The 18,582-nt window shown below is 37.2% G+C and overlaps 1 protein-coding gene, 1 long non-coding RNA gene and 1 other non-coding gene across 5 annotated transcripts in view; 2 read left to right on the top strand and 1 right to left on the bottom strand.

Moving 5' to 3' along the window:
- The window catches only part of LOC100862771 (ken and barbie protein), a 60,160-nt gene that overhangs the window by 32,138 nt on the left and 9,440 nt on the right, over nucleotides 1-18,582 (top strand).
- On the top strand, nucleotides 48-191 carry LOC119628587 (U4 spliceosomal RNA). Its single transcript, XR_005244751.1, has one exon. It is a non-coding gene; the product is annotated as a U4 spliceosomal RNA (small nuclear RNA).
- LOC119628559 (uncharacterized) lies at nucleotides 16,505-18,219 on the bottom strand. Its single transcript, XR_005244731.2, has 2 exons — nucleotides 17,797-18,219; nucleotides 16,505-17,147 (listed from the first exon to the last, which is right to left on the bottom strand). It is a non-coding gene; the product is annotated as an uncharacterized LOC119628559 (long non-coding RNA).

The raw sequence follows: 18,582 nt of genomic DNA, 5'->3' as shown, positions 1-18,582 counted from the left end.
TGTTTTAATAAAATTCAATAAGAAAAACCTAAGAGATTCACACTCAAAACTTTGCGCAGAGGCAATATCGTAACTAATGGGGTTTATCAGAGGTGCGATTATTGCTAGTTAAAAACTTTACTAAAAGACACACTATGAAATTGGTGAAGCATTAAGTTCTTAAATGAAAATTATCACTCGAATTATCATAATGGCAATGATCTCGTTTGACTCGGGACGCAGATTACACTTACTTGGACGTTTCCTTGTTGTTGTTTTTTTTTTAAATATTAAAACGCAGATGAAAATAATCGAAATTCGTCTATAATCAGCTAGCACTGAACAAATTTCGTATCAACAACGGGTCAAAGTTCGCGTCGAAACAATGAGGAAGCGAAACGAGTTCGGAGAATTGGACACGACGAGGTGGAGCGATGGGCCAGCGAAGGTTGAATCGCTCTCATGAATGGACCGCCATTTGTTGTCGGAGCTGATGTTACGTAATTGTTGTATATAGTGTGAGCGAGCACAGTTAGCTGGCACCAAGCAGCTCTGAAGGTCGGAACACAAAGCATTTGCGGCGTGTAGCACGCCACACGCGCCTCGCGGTTTCCTGTTTGACAACTATCGACTTCATCACTATCGCTTTCTGTCGCGGCGCGGCTGTTAGAAGCTCACAAAGGGGTCCGGCCTGTTGCTAGCTACCTTTGTGAGCACGTTTGTCATTGAAGCCGCATACTACCGGCATTATTATTACGACTTCCCAATATCGTAACTCGAAACTCTTCCTTATTTTAAAATTATTCTAATCGTATGATACATTTATCTATACTAATATTATAAAGAGGAAAGATTTGTTTGTTTGTTTGTATTGAATAGGCTCCGAAACTACAGAACCGATTTGAAAAATTCTTTCACTATTTGGAATTTACACTATTCCCGAGTGACATAGGCTATAATCTTTTTTGATAAAAATTAGGGATCCTTACTAAAACTCTAATAATGTAACCCAAGGTGTAAAAAATTTACCTAAAATATTCCTCACAATGCGTGCCCTACGACTTTGTAGAACACATTATTATTCACAAAAAGTGTCACGGCAGCATATGTCTAACTATTATAGTTATGCCGCAATAAGTGTTATTTTATTTAAAAAATACAACAACGTCAAATATCGTTAGAATTTTTGTTAAAGACCCAAGCGGAGCCGGAGCGGGTCGCTATTTCAATTATATTCTTACTAAATCATACGCCGTGATTAATGTGTTCGCTTTTATTCTCTAGTCATAGATCGTAAACAATTGATGTCGTCAATTCTCGACAACTAAACAATTAGCGTTAAAATGCAGCCGGACAATTTAATTAAGCAGATCATTACAGTATTGCGAATAGATCGTAAAACTTCACATCACACACAGAGTATGTAGTCGACGGGAATTATCTGCTACTCTGAACAACGGGGTCTCTAGGACGACGTCGAACTAAATCTTAATATGTAAGAGCAAAACCGATTAGGGATACTTCAAATAAATATTAACATCTTACAATCCAAAGAAATTAAAAGCAGTAAGGAATGCGAACATTAAAAAAAAAACTAGAAACAGCACACTCGTTAGGAATCCATTAACATTGATTATAAATAATGAAATTTTAGATTTAAATAAAATATACTTTTGTTCGAGTAGTAATTAATCGAAATTCTAAAACGTAACCGATACATGTCCTTGGACGCAACGCTAAACAATAAAACGGATTCAAATAAAAATAATATTAAATATATATGTACATACTATATATAAGATTTCTAAAGCGTTCTAAAGGCTTGTGGAGAGTATTAAGCGGTAGGCAGCGGCTTGGCTCTGCCCCTGGCATTGCTGAAGTCCATGGGCGACGGTAACCACTCACCATCAGGTGGGCCGTATACTCGTTTGCCTACAAAGGCAATAAAAAAAAATACATTTTAAACTTACTCATTTAATCGTCCAACAATTATGTACACGTAAAACGAGGAAAATAATGTTTGCTTTGTACACAAGATTGGCACGTAAATTCTTTATCGACCTCTTCGCAAAATATAACGCTATCTCACTATCCTACGTTACACACGCAATATCACCAAAACTAATTATGAGTTGTAATCCAAAATCGTTTCAATAACATAATGGTGTAAGAAAAGACAGCTGCACAAATATTGTTTGACTTGTGTCGGCAAGTAATGAGGCAGTTGTAAGGTAACGGGTAAGAAGACTTTTTTCCCTATCTATGCTGATAGCCTTGAGAGGCTATATCAGCGTTACCCTACCTAGGTGAGCTCTCGGGGTTCAAACGGGAGGTGTTGCTAACACTGGCCCTAGCAAGAGCAGTGCTTCGTAGAATCTACTGGATCGGAAACGCGACCAACTGAGAAGATCCGGCGAGAAACTCAGTAGGCTGTCTGTGGGTTAATTTGGTACTAGTATCAAGTGTTGTTACTTTGCGGACTTAAAGCTTTACAGTAGACATTCAATGTATAATACCCTAAAACCATGAAAAAATTTAAAGTATCCGAAACGTCAAAAGTAATGTATTGACTATAAAAAAACTGGAGATTAAACCGTAAAAGTAAAATTATGTCTACAACTCGCAAAAATTGAAGAATACAATGTAGGTACCTAATTTATTTCAAATATAATTCATATAAAGTTTTTTATTGACGAACGTGTGCCAGCGATTTCATGCGCGCTTTCATATTGACACATTAACATACATAATTTTATTTGTACATATTATAACCGATTCGGGCGAAACTAACACAAGTTAGCCCAAGCTTGTCTCGATACCTCACTGAAAACCACATTATTAATTCGCTCTGCCATTCTGAAGGCTATACTGTAATGGTAGATTAATATATCGAAAGTTAGGAATTTGCGAGTAGAGTATTCTTTATTGTACACCAGTATAAAATCGAAACAAATCCCTGCTCTTCTTCAACCTGTGTGTTGGGACTTCCTTTTCCTTATTCCTTCCTCAATACCCTATACACCGAATAGCATTCGCATTCTGAGGAAAAATAAAAATCGGCTATAATTTATGGCCAGTTTGAACAAGTTATCTAATTAACAAAAAAAACAATATTAATATTTTCTTCGGTGTCACAATGAAAAAAATCTTCTTTACGTTTTCATTATGCATTTATTATTTTAATTTTGAATATTTCGAAATTCCAAAAACTACGAAATTTTTCAAATAAAAATATAAAATTTCAATTGGCAACCGTAAATAATTAGCTAAATATACTTTCGTCACTTTTAATTTATTTGTCAACTTTCCCCGTTTGACTTTTTCTCAATGTTACGCTTCAGTGCTCCCCAGACTATACTTTGTAGGGTTGCCAAACAACGGTTGAAACATTTCGTAAAAACACAGATTGTGCACTATTATATCCGGCGAAGTTAAAAATTTAGGATCGATTACATTTGAATTTTAATCGATTTAAAAGAATTGTAACATTTCTCTGTTGATTTCGTTAGTGAAAATGAGATTACTTTATAAACTATTAAATTATAGAGTACAATAAATGAAGTTGGTAGTGACCGTTGGTATATGAACGTCCACCTAATATCAATATATCTGTAAGCGCTCGTGAACATAAATAATATCTTCGAATCATTCAACACTAGCTAAGTTTCAAATTCAAAAGAAAAAATCTGACACCAACATACAAAGAGCGAATATGATTACGTTAACTACGTTAATATCTGATTTCCAAGACATGCGCCGTCTTCTTTTTCGACAAATTACCTTATACCGTATATAGAACATTTTTATTAGATATGTTAGACAGAAATGCTCACTGATGTCATAAAGGAATATTATCATAAATTTACTGTATGTCATTCCGTTAATTCTAATGACCCAAGTTTTAGTAGGTACAATTTTTGACAAATTTAATGACGTTTGTCTAGTAGTAGCTCTATTTCTCCAATTAAAAAGGCAAAAGTATCATACCACACATCCTAATTCACACTCTTTTTTATGAAAAATGATAACACGGAATAAATGAAATGAAGTTGATTAATTTGAAACATGGCATGAAATTATATGAAATGAAATGAGATGAGGTAATATGGGATGAAATATAATATCAGTAAAATGGTGGTTATTTACTGAGACTTTTACAGTAGACTTTTTGGAAGTTCCCGAGAAGCTACGTCCAGCGGCTTTGTTTCATTTTAACACATTTGTGCACTTTCACAGATACTAAACAGTTAATAAGCTACCGTTACCCTACATTTAAACATGAAAAAACACTAAATAGACAAAATAGAATAATTCACATAACTTCGCTCCTCGCGTTCCCGCCAAAAAACCGTTTGTGTAGTTGTTAATAGGATATCTCGTAATTAATGCCACCTCAAAATATGATCGGTGCAGATGGAAGGCTGTTCCGTGTAATATACAGAGCTTCGAATAAGACTTCTGCTTTATATGCATAATGAAACGTTCAAGTGCGAGTAATAAATACTTCTACAGTATCGAGGTTCCGTACTTCACTGGTGGTAGGACCTCTTGTGAGTCCACGCGGGTAGGTACCACCACCACCCTGCCTATTTCTGCCGTGAAGCAGTAATGCGTTTCGGTTTGAAGGGTGAGGCAGCCGTTGTAACTATACTTGAGACCTTAGAACTTATATAAAACAAAAAATCACACCTAACAAAACAAAAAAAAAAATTCAAAACAATTTGGATTTTCTTTAAGGTTTTCTTCAAGAGCACTGTGATTGAGGCTTTGTACTATCTATATAATATTCATTCAACTTATAATGTATTGGAGATAAAAATCGACAGTAAAATTGACATAATTTGGTAATATGTATTGTGAATAAATTACATTTAGTTTAAAAACTTTAAAATAAAACGCGTTTTAATAGCAAACCGAACCAAACCAAACCAACTAAAACTTGAAAATTTGCACGTATCAAGTACCGATGACAATATAATAATTTAATAACTTCGCATTAATGTTCTGTGTTTTTTTTTACTTCTTGATCGCGTAAAAGTTATCTCAAATCTGTTTGTTTGGATCAGCGCCCCTAGTAGCAAACGTAGATCGAGAAGTTAAAAAAAACTCGCACTAATCACACAGAACATTAGAGCGAAGTTTTTAAATTATTGTATTGTCATCGGTATTTGATATGTATGCTTTCAAGTTAATCGAATGTCTTGAAGTCGGTGAAAAGTACAAAAATTAATCAAAAAATTACGTTGCATACCAACGAATGTACATACCGAGTCAATAGAAGCGTGTTAATAATATTGCCTGATTAAGAGTTAAGAAAAAAAAACCATTGTAAACTTAGCGCAATCAAATGTATTGATTTTTTGCGACTTATTGCTCTAGGATAAATATTTAGTCTTCGGTTTCGTGCCATTATATAATTTTTTATTTGTCTATCATCTATTAACGTGGTTCTTTGTTGATCGTTTGGTAGACATTCTCTGTTAACGAATTACACACAATTAGCTCTAACAATATCTTTATAAAGTAACTATACTGAGGCCTTAGAATTTATATCTCAAGGTGGGTGGCGCATTGACATTGTAGATGTCTATGGGCTCCAGTAACCACTTAACACTAGATGGGCTGTGAGATCGTCCACCCATCAAAGCAATAAAAAAACGCGATTTAATAATACCCGTATAAGAATAAAAAACAAAGAAATAAGAACAAATCACGCATGGTTATCCAGCCCAAATTAGGATACTTGTGTTATGAGTACCAGAGACTGACAAACATACCTGTATACATTTAAATAGATAATAAACACCCAAATAAAGAGCAAACAAAGCTGTTTGTTCGTCACACGAATGTTTGCCCGATGCGGGAATCGAACCCACGACCCTGGGCGCAACAGTTAGGGGCGCTGACGACTGCTCCACTGAATCCGTAAAAACATTCTTCGTTCTATAAATGTCCAAGAAAAATAACGCACTTGTATATTAATTGCAGACACAATAACTTATATGCGACCTGAAGCCGGCCTTCTCGTTTCATTAAGTTTCAAACCGCCCATGAACACAAAGTGATCAGCATATACATATCAATAATATCGATAATCGCAGCACAATCAAGAAACTACTTTTAATCAACTTAAACAACTAGGAGTAATATAGAAACATAATTAACGTTTTATTAGTCCACTAACTTTGTGCTTTTTTTTCCCTGATAGCCTTGACAAGCTATTTCAGCTTCACCCTAAAGTGTAGGTGAGCTCACGGGGCTCAAGCCTAGCAAGGGCAGTGCTCCGCAGAATCTACCACCGGATCGAAAACGCAACCCACTGAGAAAATCCGGCGAGAACCTCAGTGGGCTGTGTCTATGGGTTAATTTACTCGTTAAGCCCTTCGTCGCAAGTGGCAGATTTTGGTCGTAATTTCTACATTGGACAATAAAAATCTGCAGGCTTTTCGTGGCTTTAATTTTATGGCCAGTAGACTAAAGAAAACTGAATATTTATTACGAGTCGGACATGAGCAGAGAGGAGAAACGATCGATTGTCCCGAACACGATTTTTCGAAACACATACGAGCCGTGTCAATTCGAGTAATGCAACGATCAAAAACAATTTGTTGTTCATGTTAGGATCAGGTTAGGATGGTAAAAGATCTCGTGAACGAAGCCACATGCGTTAGACTGATCAAGTGAAATTCTTTATCTTAAACCTACTTAACGATTGCGTGCGCCAAGCCTCCGTTCGCAAATTATGGAGAACAGCTGTCAAGGCTTTAATAGACAAGGACTCCACATGACCACGACTGCTCTGCCAACAGTAACCGACTATGATGATAATGCAACGATCGATATTTCGATTCAAACGATTTCGAACGATATTTCGGGATAGAATATTCTTGCCTAACCTCCTCATGTTTTCTTTGAGTATCGCTTGGATTTGTCAAAGTGGAAAGAACTGGAAAGCGATACGATTTGTTCGCGCATAATAATAACATGATCCGATGCGATATTCTCACGTGCTTGCTCGTATTCACTGAATCCTCCAGGTGAGTGAGGATCAAGCAGAAATATCAAGAAACGAAAAATGTAATTGGACATTAGTATTTAAAAATTCACTCATTCACATAAAACATTTTAATTAAACATTATATATTTTTTTATTTCATTCTACTGCTAGATTTCTTTTGAAGTTGTCATCGAACACAATAGACATCACCGTACGACCTCCGCCACCCATCTTAAGACATGAGGTCGATGTCTCAATTGTGTTATAGAACAGCTATCTTATTATTTAAGGTGAAACTAAAAATTAGGTACTTTCCGGTATTAACGCAAAGGATAGTGATGCTTATCCATGCGGAGTCACAGTTCGCCTTACCGCCAGTAATTAGGTTCACAGTAGACACGCTTGTGTGTTAAATAAATATACTGCTACAAATTTTCGGCTGAAACCCTCAGTCACCTTTTACGACAACACCCACGAGAATATTTTCAAATTATTTAAAAGCCACTTATGTCTCCGGCGCGCACATTCCATTCGTAAAAGGACAGTTTTGTTTGCATTTGAATGCCATTAAAAGTAACCGTTTTGTGTCAGACAAATGGCGATTATTGGATTTTAAATGCACTCTTTGGTAGTACCCGAAAAATGATGTCCTTCTGGACTGGTCCTTTCGGCCACACATGTGGAGTTAATTAAAAAAAAGAAAAAAAAACCTTAATTATTCCACTTTTGTACATAATGAAAAATAAAAGACCCGACATCAAAGTTTCCGCTAACAATTGACAGAAAATTATGGCCGGAATTTAAACTAGAAACTAGTCAACTCTAGTATTAACTCATCCTAGGGCTAGGGCAAGCTTACATAGTAAGTAGTAGTAGGTTCGTCTTACATACATAATATATTAATGTTAATTCAAAAACAGAATTTGTTGCTTTCAGATTATGATGCTATTTCCGTTAACCCCACCACTACATTTAGAATTTTATGCCAGCATTCGCGAAAATTAATATTTTGAATGCCTATAAAAATATTATATTATTTGTTGCATATTATATTATTAGTTGCAAATGTTTTTGTTAAACAATATTTCCTTCCTCGAACAAGCAATGTTATTAAGCGAATAATATCGCCATAAAATGAATTTAATTTTCATTAAAAATACCTACTTTTATTTCATTGAACGAAACAAAGTTGCCTTCAAACGACCCATTTGAAAAGTAAAAGGCAAATATCATTTATTTCCGGCACTATATTCACTGAAAAGTAAGTGAAAGTAAATGTTTTAAAGAAGGTCGCGTCTGACAAAAGGTCGTATAAAAAGTAATATCTTTACTACATTACATTGAAACTTAGATTTTATCTTGTGGCGCCATCTCTGGATTCGTTGACGAACTAGTCTTATAAAAGCAGTACCACGCAATTTCCACAGACATTTCACATGTTAACGCTAGGTGACACTACAAAGATTTTGTGACAAAAACATTGTTTTTTTTTCACCATCAGCACTTTAGGTACTAATATGCTTTTCGTAATGTAAAAGTTAAGAAAAATTACATGACCGAATGTAGTTTTTCAAAATACTCTTTTCACGTTTTGTTTTCATATTAAGAATTAGTCTCTGTCTACTGTTTAATCATAATAAATACCCTATACCCAATAACCCTTACATTAGACGGGTTCAGCTCTAACACTAGAAACAAGCTTAGGCCGGTAACAGTACTCGTGCAAGTTAACCTAAACATCAGCACGCTGAGTTTCTCGCCGTATCTTCTGAGCGGGTCGCAATTCCGATCCGGTAGTAAATTCATTCGCGAAGCAGTTGCTCTTGAGTTGTTAGGTCTCCTTTGGAGGCGCTCGGGCAGCTGTTAGTAAATCCCATCCTTCCTGGCTGAGCCCTTGCTAGCCTACGTGTCCTGGTGAATCTGAAAAGGCCTCGGGGCTAACAGTAATTCCTCAATCATAGAAAAGCTATATATTAGAATAGAGTACATATTTAATTTCATTGCACACCGAGATAGTAACATACCTTCCAAACATAGTAATACAGCAAATACATATACCTATAGGTATAAATAGCATAAATCTACAAATTATAAATTACACGGCTATTAATATCAAACTAGAGGTCCCGCAGTAGTCGAATTGTAAGTTTGTAGGTACACTATAAAAAATATTAACAAAGGCAAACAATATTTAATCTATTCTCAATTTGACAACAGACGCCAAAAACAAAAGTTTGACAATAAATAGTATGCATGCGTGTGTGCGTCAAATACATGGTATGTAGTGTGTGTAATGTTTTTTTTATTGATTTAGTGTATCATTTATGCATTATTTAAAAAAAAATTAGCATTGTGCACCTCTTCTCTATATTCTCTATAAGTGTGGAAAATTACATACTCCTCCGTCCGCGCAATTTTCGTAAAAAGGGATACAAAGTTTTTGCTTCACGTATTAATATATAGATACAAGTTTTCGGCAAGAAAAATAAAGCAAGAATAGATTTGTTTTCATACTAGTTGTTAACCGCGGCTTCGCCCGCGTTTCTTTAAAGCTAAACACAAACAAACAGAATTTCACATTTATTATATTAAGTATGGATTTGAACTGATAAATCTGTATTGTAGGTACATTATACATGTCGAATTAAAAATATATAACATAAAATTGATTTATAAAATTAATAAATTACAAAAGGCTTTTAAAACAAAAGACAATAACAATAAAAATGAACATGATAATATGCATAAATTTTACGGTCGCAGCTATCACAAAACATGACTCATATTTTTATATAATAAAACACTAGCCATTTCCTCTAATGCTCAGTGAATTAAGTCGTTTATAAAAACAGTTTTTTAAACAAATGCGAGTAGTAAAATAATTTATCATCGAGTGTATACCAACATTTAAGAATCTAAAACATACTAAAAGTCCACGAAGGTGTTAGCAGTATTACCAACAGTATAATCTCTTATTTACCTATTAAGTATATTTATTATCTATGGTAGGTATAATCCAAAAATGAGTCGCTCAGAAAACAACGACTTATAAAAAGTTATCTACTCTTTTTTTTAATTGTTTTGTCAAACGTGGTATTCAGGTACTTACTCACTCATCGATCACGTCATCAACAATGTACAATATCACACCTATGTACATGCAAATAAGTATCACACCTGACGTTGAGATCATATTGAGATTTTCGGAATTATCGAAAACATTCTCGTAAATACGAGTTGTGTGATCTCACAGGTACCGGTCATTGGGCAACTTGTAAGTCTGCTTGTTACCTACCCTGTCTTTTACTGCCGCGATGCAGTAATGCGTTCCGGTTTGAAGGGTGGGACAGCCGTTTACGCTACAGAACTGAGACTCAGAATTCATGTCTCATTTTAATTTTTTTCTTTATTGCTTAGATGGGTGAACGAGCTCACAGCCCACCTGATGTTAAGTGGTTACTGGAGCCCATATACATTAACAACGTAAATGCGCCACCCACCTTGAGATATAAGTTCTAAGGTCTCAGTACAGCTACAACGGCTGCCCCACCCTTCAAACTGAAACGCATTACTGTTTCACGGCAGAAATAGGCAAGGTGGTGGTACCTACTCGTGCGGACTCACAAGAGGTCCTACCACCAGTCCTTACGCAAATTATAATTTTGCGGGTTTGATTTTTATTACACGATATTATTCTTTCACCGTCGAAGTCAATCGTGAACATTTCTCACCTTTAGAATTATAAAGACCCAACTCAAAAAATGTGTTATTTGGAAAACATCGATTAAAGTTCTCAAACCGAAAAAAACGTAGAGGAAGGGGACGGAGTGAAAGAGACCGATAGATAGCTTTGTCCTTTTATAAGCTACTTATGATCATTTGATTACTAAAAGTCGCTGAAAAGGGTCGTTCTAGGTAAATTTTTGAATTAAAGACGAAATCCAAATACATATTTCAAAATGAGTCTTTATAATTTTAAAGGTGCGATTTGTTAAGTACGTATTTCATTAGAATAATTGGTACCCGCCTGCGGGATTCGAACACTGTTTCATCGCTACACACGAATGCACCGAACGTCTTATCCTTTAGGCCACGACGACGACTTTAACGTTGTTGGGCGTGTTGGGCCGTGAGCTCTTTCAACCTAAGCGATTAAAAAAATAAGCGCTCGGCAACAAATCACAAACGTATTCGTAGCGTGTATGCAAAAGTAAATGAATGTCCTGCTTTGGATTTCGCGTAGAGCATTGGAACTGCAACGTTACGAGTCGCTTCACATGGACAAAAGCGAGTCTGACGCGCATCGATGACCACGAGATTTACCTGAAACGGCTTGTCTGAATGCCTGTCGCGATTAACGACACAAGCCGAACCCTTGTCCTAGCGTTCAAAGGTCGATCTGGCTAATAAAACTAAGAGATGGTTCAGACTTCTAATTCTCAAAGTCGACAAAAAATAATAATTGGTTGTCTGTAAAGTCTGTTTACGAACCATAGTTTTACGTGATAACTTCAGTAGCAGAACTATTCGAATTGCTAGCTCTAACATCACGCGAGAAGAGAAATAAATATGTCACAAACCAACGCTTGGGCGGATCGTGCCTCTCTATCGCTTGTTCTGCGCTCTCGCTTGCACGCTCACGCTCAGGCGGAACGTGACACTTTTTCGTGCGTGTAGCCGGTGTTCGTCGATTTATAAGATGTTTTGGGTGTCAGACATATAAATTAAACAGGCTAACTTTGTTCACACTTTGCTTTAATCTGCCAATTTTACATTGATGCGTTTGGTTCTTGATTTATTCATAATTACTTTGGACTTCTTATACAAATTTTTACACACAACGCTACCGCGATGTAATTTTGTTAGCCTGTGACATCTATTGACGACATTTGTCAACTGTTGGATTTATTACTTAACAATATTTTAATGGTTTGCAATATAAACCTCATATTTAATAATAATTCTTAATATGTACAGGACTCTATATAATCATATAAATAATCAGAAACCTTACACTCTATATAATCATATTAATATAAATAATCATAAACCTTACAGCTCGGCCATCCTACCTAAAGCGAGACCCTTCGCTTTGAGATCAAGAAAAAAAAACAAAATATATATGTTACAAACAAAAAAAAAATAATAATAATAAATGCAATTAATTATACACTAGGTTTATATATGACGTGTAACATTTTTTTTTAACATTTTTTTTGCTATAAATACTAAGTACATACACATATCTATCGCTAAATCGTTTCCATGGTTTTAAGTTCTATCAAAATAATAATTAAAATAACAATTTCTTTCTTAAGTAACTAAATGTCAAACATAAACTGAGTAATCAAGTATCTAATCACTGTCATCAACACTATAACTAGATTCATCAGATTCTAATTCTCTACAGAACGACATCCAAGGCTGAATCTTATCAATAGATACAACTGCTTCATACCTTCTACCTTTTTTGCGAGTCATTGGTATATCTTCTACCACGAACCTATCATTGGGAAGAACCTTTAGTATACGATAAGGGCCTTGGTACTTAACAGAGAGCTTTTGAGATTTTCCATCGTGCGGAGCCTGCCTTGCTAAGCGTACTAAATCCCCTTCTTGGTACTGCCTCGCTGGTTTCCTATGCTTATTAAAATTGACTGCATCTTTAACTTGTTGCTGTTTTTTTTTTTTTTTTTTTACTAGCCTGTTGTCTGACTTCCGCCAATTCCTCAATGGGAGTCCTATTTAGGGTGTCATTGATTACCGTACTAAGTATGCTTTCCGTTCTATTAATTATGTTAAATCCAAATAGTAGCTCAGAGGGGCTCTTTTGGGTAGTTTTATGTCGAGCTGTGTTCATACCAACCTGTATATCAGTGATGTGGTTGTCCCACGACTTGTCGTCGCCGCCGTGATTGGCTGTCGATAGAGTATCTAAAATCGTTCTATTAAACCTTTCTACTTGCCCGTTTGCTCGAGGCGTTGCAACGGCATTTACAATATGTTTGATCCCGTAAGAGGTCGTAAAATCTTGAAACGCCTTACTGGTGAAACTCGTACCTTTATCTTTTCGATTGGGTGGAGTTCTCCTTCTCGTTTATCACCTGGAGCTTTGTGGTACGCGCACTCAAGGCAGGAGGTAACATACTTCCGGACGAGACGCCGCATTTTCGCGAACCAATAATGGCCTCGGATGCGCTGTAGGGTTCTTTCAAAACCACAATGGCCAACGTCATCGTGGTTCATTTTTAAAATTTGCCAGCGTACACTTTTGGGTACCAGCCATTTTATTTCGTCACCTACCACGCGGTAAACATGGACATTCTTCAGTCTGTAGTTTTTGTGTATGTCCGCTACCTCCGCCGATGAAGGGTCAGAAAGAATCCTTTTGATTTTATTTATCTCGTCATCTGCAGTTTGTACCGTCGTAATCCAGTCCTGTTCGATTTGCTGTATTTGTAAAACATCTAGTACATGTGTTACCTGAAGAAGAATTGACTGGGTTTCTGCTTAGGGCATTCGCGTGTGCCATGCTAACACCAGGCCGGTACTCGATTGTACAGTCGTACTTCTGAAGTTGGACCCACCACCTAGCTATGCGAGGTATCAAGTCACGCTTAGTTAGAGTGGACCTGAGTGCATTGCAATCGGTCAAGATTTTAAATGGTATTCCCACTAAATAAACCCTAAACTGATTGAGAGATGCAATGACCGCCAAAGTTTCGAGCTCGTACGAATGAAACTTGCGTTCGTCAGCGGTAGTTTTCCTGCTGAAGTAGGAAACTGGTTGCAATGCACCATTACAGTTACGCTGCAGTAAAATACCCGCTAGGCCTTCTTTGCAAGCGTCCGTATGTAGCTCGGTTTCGGACTTAGGATCGTATAGAGCTAGCACCGGTCACTCCACCAGAGCGCTTTTAGTGCCTGTGAACGCCTGATCCTGTTCGGCCAACCCCAGTTAGCGTCTTTCTTCAGTAAATCCGTTAACGGTGCAGTTATCGTAACATATCCCTGTATAAACCGTCTGAAGAACCCAGACAGACCCAGAAATTGACGCAATTCGTGCTGATTGGTAGGTGTTGGGAATTTTGAGACGGCTTCAGTTTTTTCTTTACTACCTGGGCGGATACCATTAGCACTCACTTCAAACCCTAGAAAGTCTATGACATTCAAAAAGAAATAGCACTTACTTAATTTCAGTGTGAGAACTTCGCCTAGTCTTTGGATGCCTTCCCTAAAATCCTTGGATGGTATCAGTATGTCATCCATGTAGACAACAGCATATTTAATTTGGGCCTCCTTTAATATTTTATGGATTGTCCTTTGGAACACAGATGGTGCATTAACTAGTCCGAAAGGCATGCGGTTGTATTCATACTGCCCATCAAGTGTTACAAAGGCAGTTTTACTACGGGAGGCCTCGGCGACTGGTGTTTGATAGTACCCGGAAGCAAGGTCCAATGACGTAAATAGGGTGTTACCGGATAATAGGTCCAACTGATCCTCGACTCTTGGTAGGGGGTAGTGTTCCTTTTTGGGCTTTCTGTTTAGAGCTCGATAGTCCACATACAATCGTTTCTCACTATTCTTTTTTTTGTACCAGGACTATAGGACTGGCATATGATGAAGATGACTCCCTAGCTCTACCATTATCTACCATCTCCTTAACCATGTCTCTTACTAATTGTCGCTCAGTATGTGACATACGGCATGGGCGATACACGACTGGTTCCGTGTCGTTAAGGTCGATAACCATCTCAGTGATGTTGGTAAACCCAAGGTCCTTGAGCCCACTTGAGAAGCAATCGCTATGCTGAAATAATAACTTTTGTAGTTCTTCGGGCTGCTGTTTTGTTAGCTCAGGATTGCAACTGATCTCTTCATCCAGTCCCCTATCGGTAAGAACGCTACAAGATTGGAAAAAAGGTGTTGGATGCGTATTACGCAGTGCTCGTGTTAAGAGAGTGTCCTTCTTTATACAAACCTTGTTTGACGAGGCATTATAAATTAAAAGCGCTGTGCGGCTGTCTTTTATCTCGTACGTACCGGGAAAAAGATAGTACTCTTTTCCTTCAGCACCCCTTAACGAGCCATGGACGTAGATGCTACCGTTTCCCTGCCCATCAGCATTAACAATTATGGGACGTACAACGTTACCATCTATTTCCGTGTCATCTTCCACTATGAGTCTTATTTTAGTACACGCGAGTCTTTCAAATACGATCTTAGTCGGCGTTTTAGTCATTATAATATCAGGCTTCTCTGTAAAGGAATGTCCAAGTAATGCAGAGTAACTTAGTACATAATCTTCTACTACATATATTTCAATAGTTTTTTTTTAACCCTTGAACTTCTACACTCACGGTAGCTACACCTAAAGGGCAAGTCAGGTTTCCTCCTATTCCTCTTAATACCGGCATACTTTCCCTCACATCGATATTCAGGTTCAACTCCTTAGCGGTACTCTGTCTAATTAACGAGCATTGACTCCCTAAATCTACATGACACTTGACCCCTGAGTTGTTAATCTTTATATCCAGTATATATTTATCAATAGCACTATCATCGCCAGTTACATTAGATACTTGTTTTTGTTCATTATTTTTATCTAAGGCCTGACTATCGTCTTTATTAATCGGAGTTTTATTTTTTTAAACAGTTAATCGCCTAATGACCAATCCTCCCGCAGGTCGTACACTTCGCGATAAGTTTTGTACATTTAAAGCTAGGGTGACCTATTTCGTTGCAATTGAAGCAACGGATTCCGTTATTACTAGGGCCCGCCCTGCTCGTGCCAGATTGATTTGTTTTTTTCAGGTTGGCATCGTTAATGGAGTCACGAACTTTGCCTACCTTCACGGTTCTAAAGTATTTGAGCACTTGCTCAGGTTGCTTAAATTGAGCGGCTTGAGCACCCACTTTAACGGCACGATCTTCAACCCCGTACAGCAAACAGTCTACCACTTCCTTGCCATAAATTTTGCAACGATTTAACAAGTTCATTTTCGCATGATAGTAATGTTCAAACGACTCACCGTATCTAACTGTTTTTGCTAACATTTTATGCAATAACTCAGCATAGTTCTCGCTTTGGGGAAAAGATTCTATAAGTTTTTGTTTCCACTCAGTCCATGTAAAATAATAGGCTAGATAAGCCCTGATACCAAGTTTTAGCGACACCAGAAAGCTTGGGCAAGGAATAGTGGATAATTTCCCTGTCTTCCCACCCATATATGTGAGCTCATTCTTCCACTTTCGTCAGCCAAGTAAGGATAGTTTGTTCCTTTGCCATTGGGTCAAATTCGGGGATAACATTTGTGTTGAACGTAAGTTTGGGCTTATCTGAACCTTTTATTTTGTCAAGAATATTCAAGAATTTATCTACTAATACCTTTGTATCTGAACCGTCGTCCTCCTTACCACGCTCAACCTTGCGCGGAAGCTGCGGTGACCCCATATCAGATCCTGAAGAGGAAGACACATGCCGTCTCCTCTGTCCTGTCCTTGTCCTTGTTTTCCATCTCCTTCTTTCGTATTCGTCCCTGTCATCAGAGCCGCTTGATTGTTGCCTGCTCGACCGCTGCTTACGCGATCGTCGTTCACTCGATCGCTTTCCACGCAACCGTTCTCTTCGAATCATCGTGTCCTTGTCCATTTTATCAAATGTTACATATTGCTCTATGCTCGAGCTCCTCCTTCTAATTCTTTCCTGTCGCCCTACATCCTCAACCTCGGATGCTCCATGCTCTATCCTCGAGCACATCCTCCTAATCCTTTCCTGTTGACCTACATCCTTAACCTCGGATGCTCCTTGGTCACTCCCATGTGTTAGTCCTTCCCCTCGACTAAGCACATGGACCCTACATCCTAACCTCGGATGCTCCTTGCTCTATCCGCGAGCTCATCCTCCCAATCCTTCCCTGTTGACCTACACCCTCAGCCTTGGATGCTCCTTGGTCACTCCCATGTGTTAGCCCTTCCCCTCGACTAAGCACATGTGACCTACATCCTCAGCCTCGGATGCTCCTTGGTCATTCCCTATGTGTTAGTCCTTCCCCTCGACTAAGCACATGGGCTCCTTTTATCATTAAGCCACTTCCTCTTACTAGCCGAGCACCAGACCCTTCTCCTCGGCTAGTGTCGTCCTCCACGTCACAGATGATGAGCGTAACTGAAACTCACATTGTGGAGCTTAGAATGATGATAATTATAAACTGCTTTAACCGGGTTTAATAATTGCAAAAAGTAGAATAGGGTAATTTAAATGGCATAATATCGGGTACATTCCGAAAAGCTAGAAGAGGACTCCTCGTGGAACGGGGAACAGAAAAGAAAATAAACTTTATTATGCATGTGCATTCATCGAAAATCATGTATTTCCAAAGACCTGACGCACTCTAATATATTTATGTAAACATTTAAACCAATGCAATAACGAGTGTCGTTAGATTCTAATAGAGCCTATAAAACCCTTAACTTTTTCGTCACCATGTAAATAAAACGGCAGGTGGGTAGAATGAATTTGTTGTTTTAAGTTTAATTACTTATATTAAGTCAAAGTTATAATCGTCATTGATTTCTTCATTGGTTCTTCGTCATTGGTTTATTCAACCCAACGCACATGTGATCATTACGTGGTCGATTGTTCAGTGCGCTTGCACTGATCGGTTACAAGGCAATAATAAAAAATGACTCAGTGCGGGTTTGTATTATGAAGAGGAACAAGACAAAGAAAATTCATATAAAAAAAAAAAAAAAATCACAACCATCAGAATTTTCAATATCACTGAATCAGATGTAAATAATTAATAATAACTTACGTTTTACCGATCCGTGGGCGTAGTAAGGTTAGTTTTCTAGAGCCTTATTTATCCCGCTTCTGACCTTTTGGGTGTCAGACATATAAATTAAACAGGCTAACTTTGTTCACACTTTGCTTTAATCTGCCAATTTTACATTGATGCGTTTGGTTCTTGATTTATTCATAATTACTTTGGACTTCTTATACAAATTTTTACACACAACGCTACCGCGATGTAATTTTGTTAGCCTGTGACATCTATTGACGACATTTGTCAACTGTTGGATTTATTACTTAACAATATTTTAATGGTTTGCAATATAAACCTCATATTTAATAATAATTCTTAATATGTACAGGACTCTATATAATCATATAAATAATCAGAAACCTTACACTCTATATAATCATATTAATATAAATAATCATAAACCTTACAGATGTTATACTTCAACATTCATAGAAGTACTTCAAATTAAGCAAACCTTATAGTTCGTAATTCTCTCGAATTTTAAAACGAGGTTATTTTTAAACAATCTCTAAATTTTCATATATCTAATTAACATACTGTTCAACATATCATGTATAATATACACTCATAAAACAATTTAACAAGTTGTGTCAATAACAAAATATTTCCAATCACATGTGTATCCGAGTTACCTTCGATCGTCTGTAATATATTCAAACATCTCTACTCCATAATTTGTTACTTTTACAAACGCACGCAACCTTCACTCGATTCGTTCCACATTTTAAGGCACAAATTCTGTGGGCCGGACCGAATATTTGTCTATCGCTAACG

The sequence above is a fragment of the Bombyx mori genome, chromosome 5, assembly GCF_030269925.1.
Source record: "Bombyx mori chromosome 5, ASM3026992v2".
NCBI classification, from domain to species: Eukaryota; Metazoa; Arthropoda; class Insecta; order Lepidoptera; family Bombycidae; genus Bombyx; species Bombyx mori.
The sequence above is the reverse complement of the archived record's forward strand: the minus strand, read 5'-3'. Positions and strand labels throughout refer to the sequence as shown.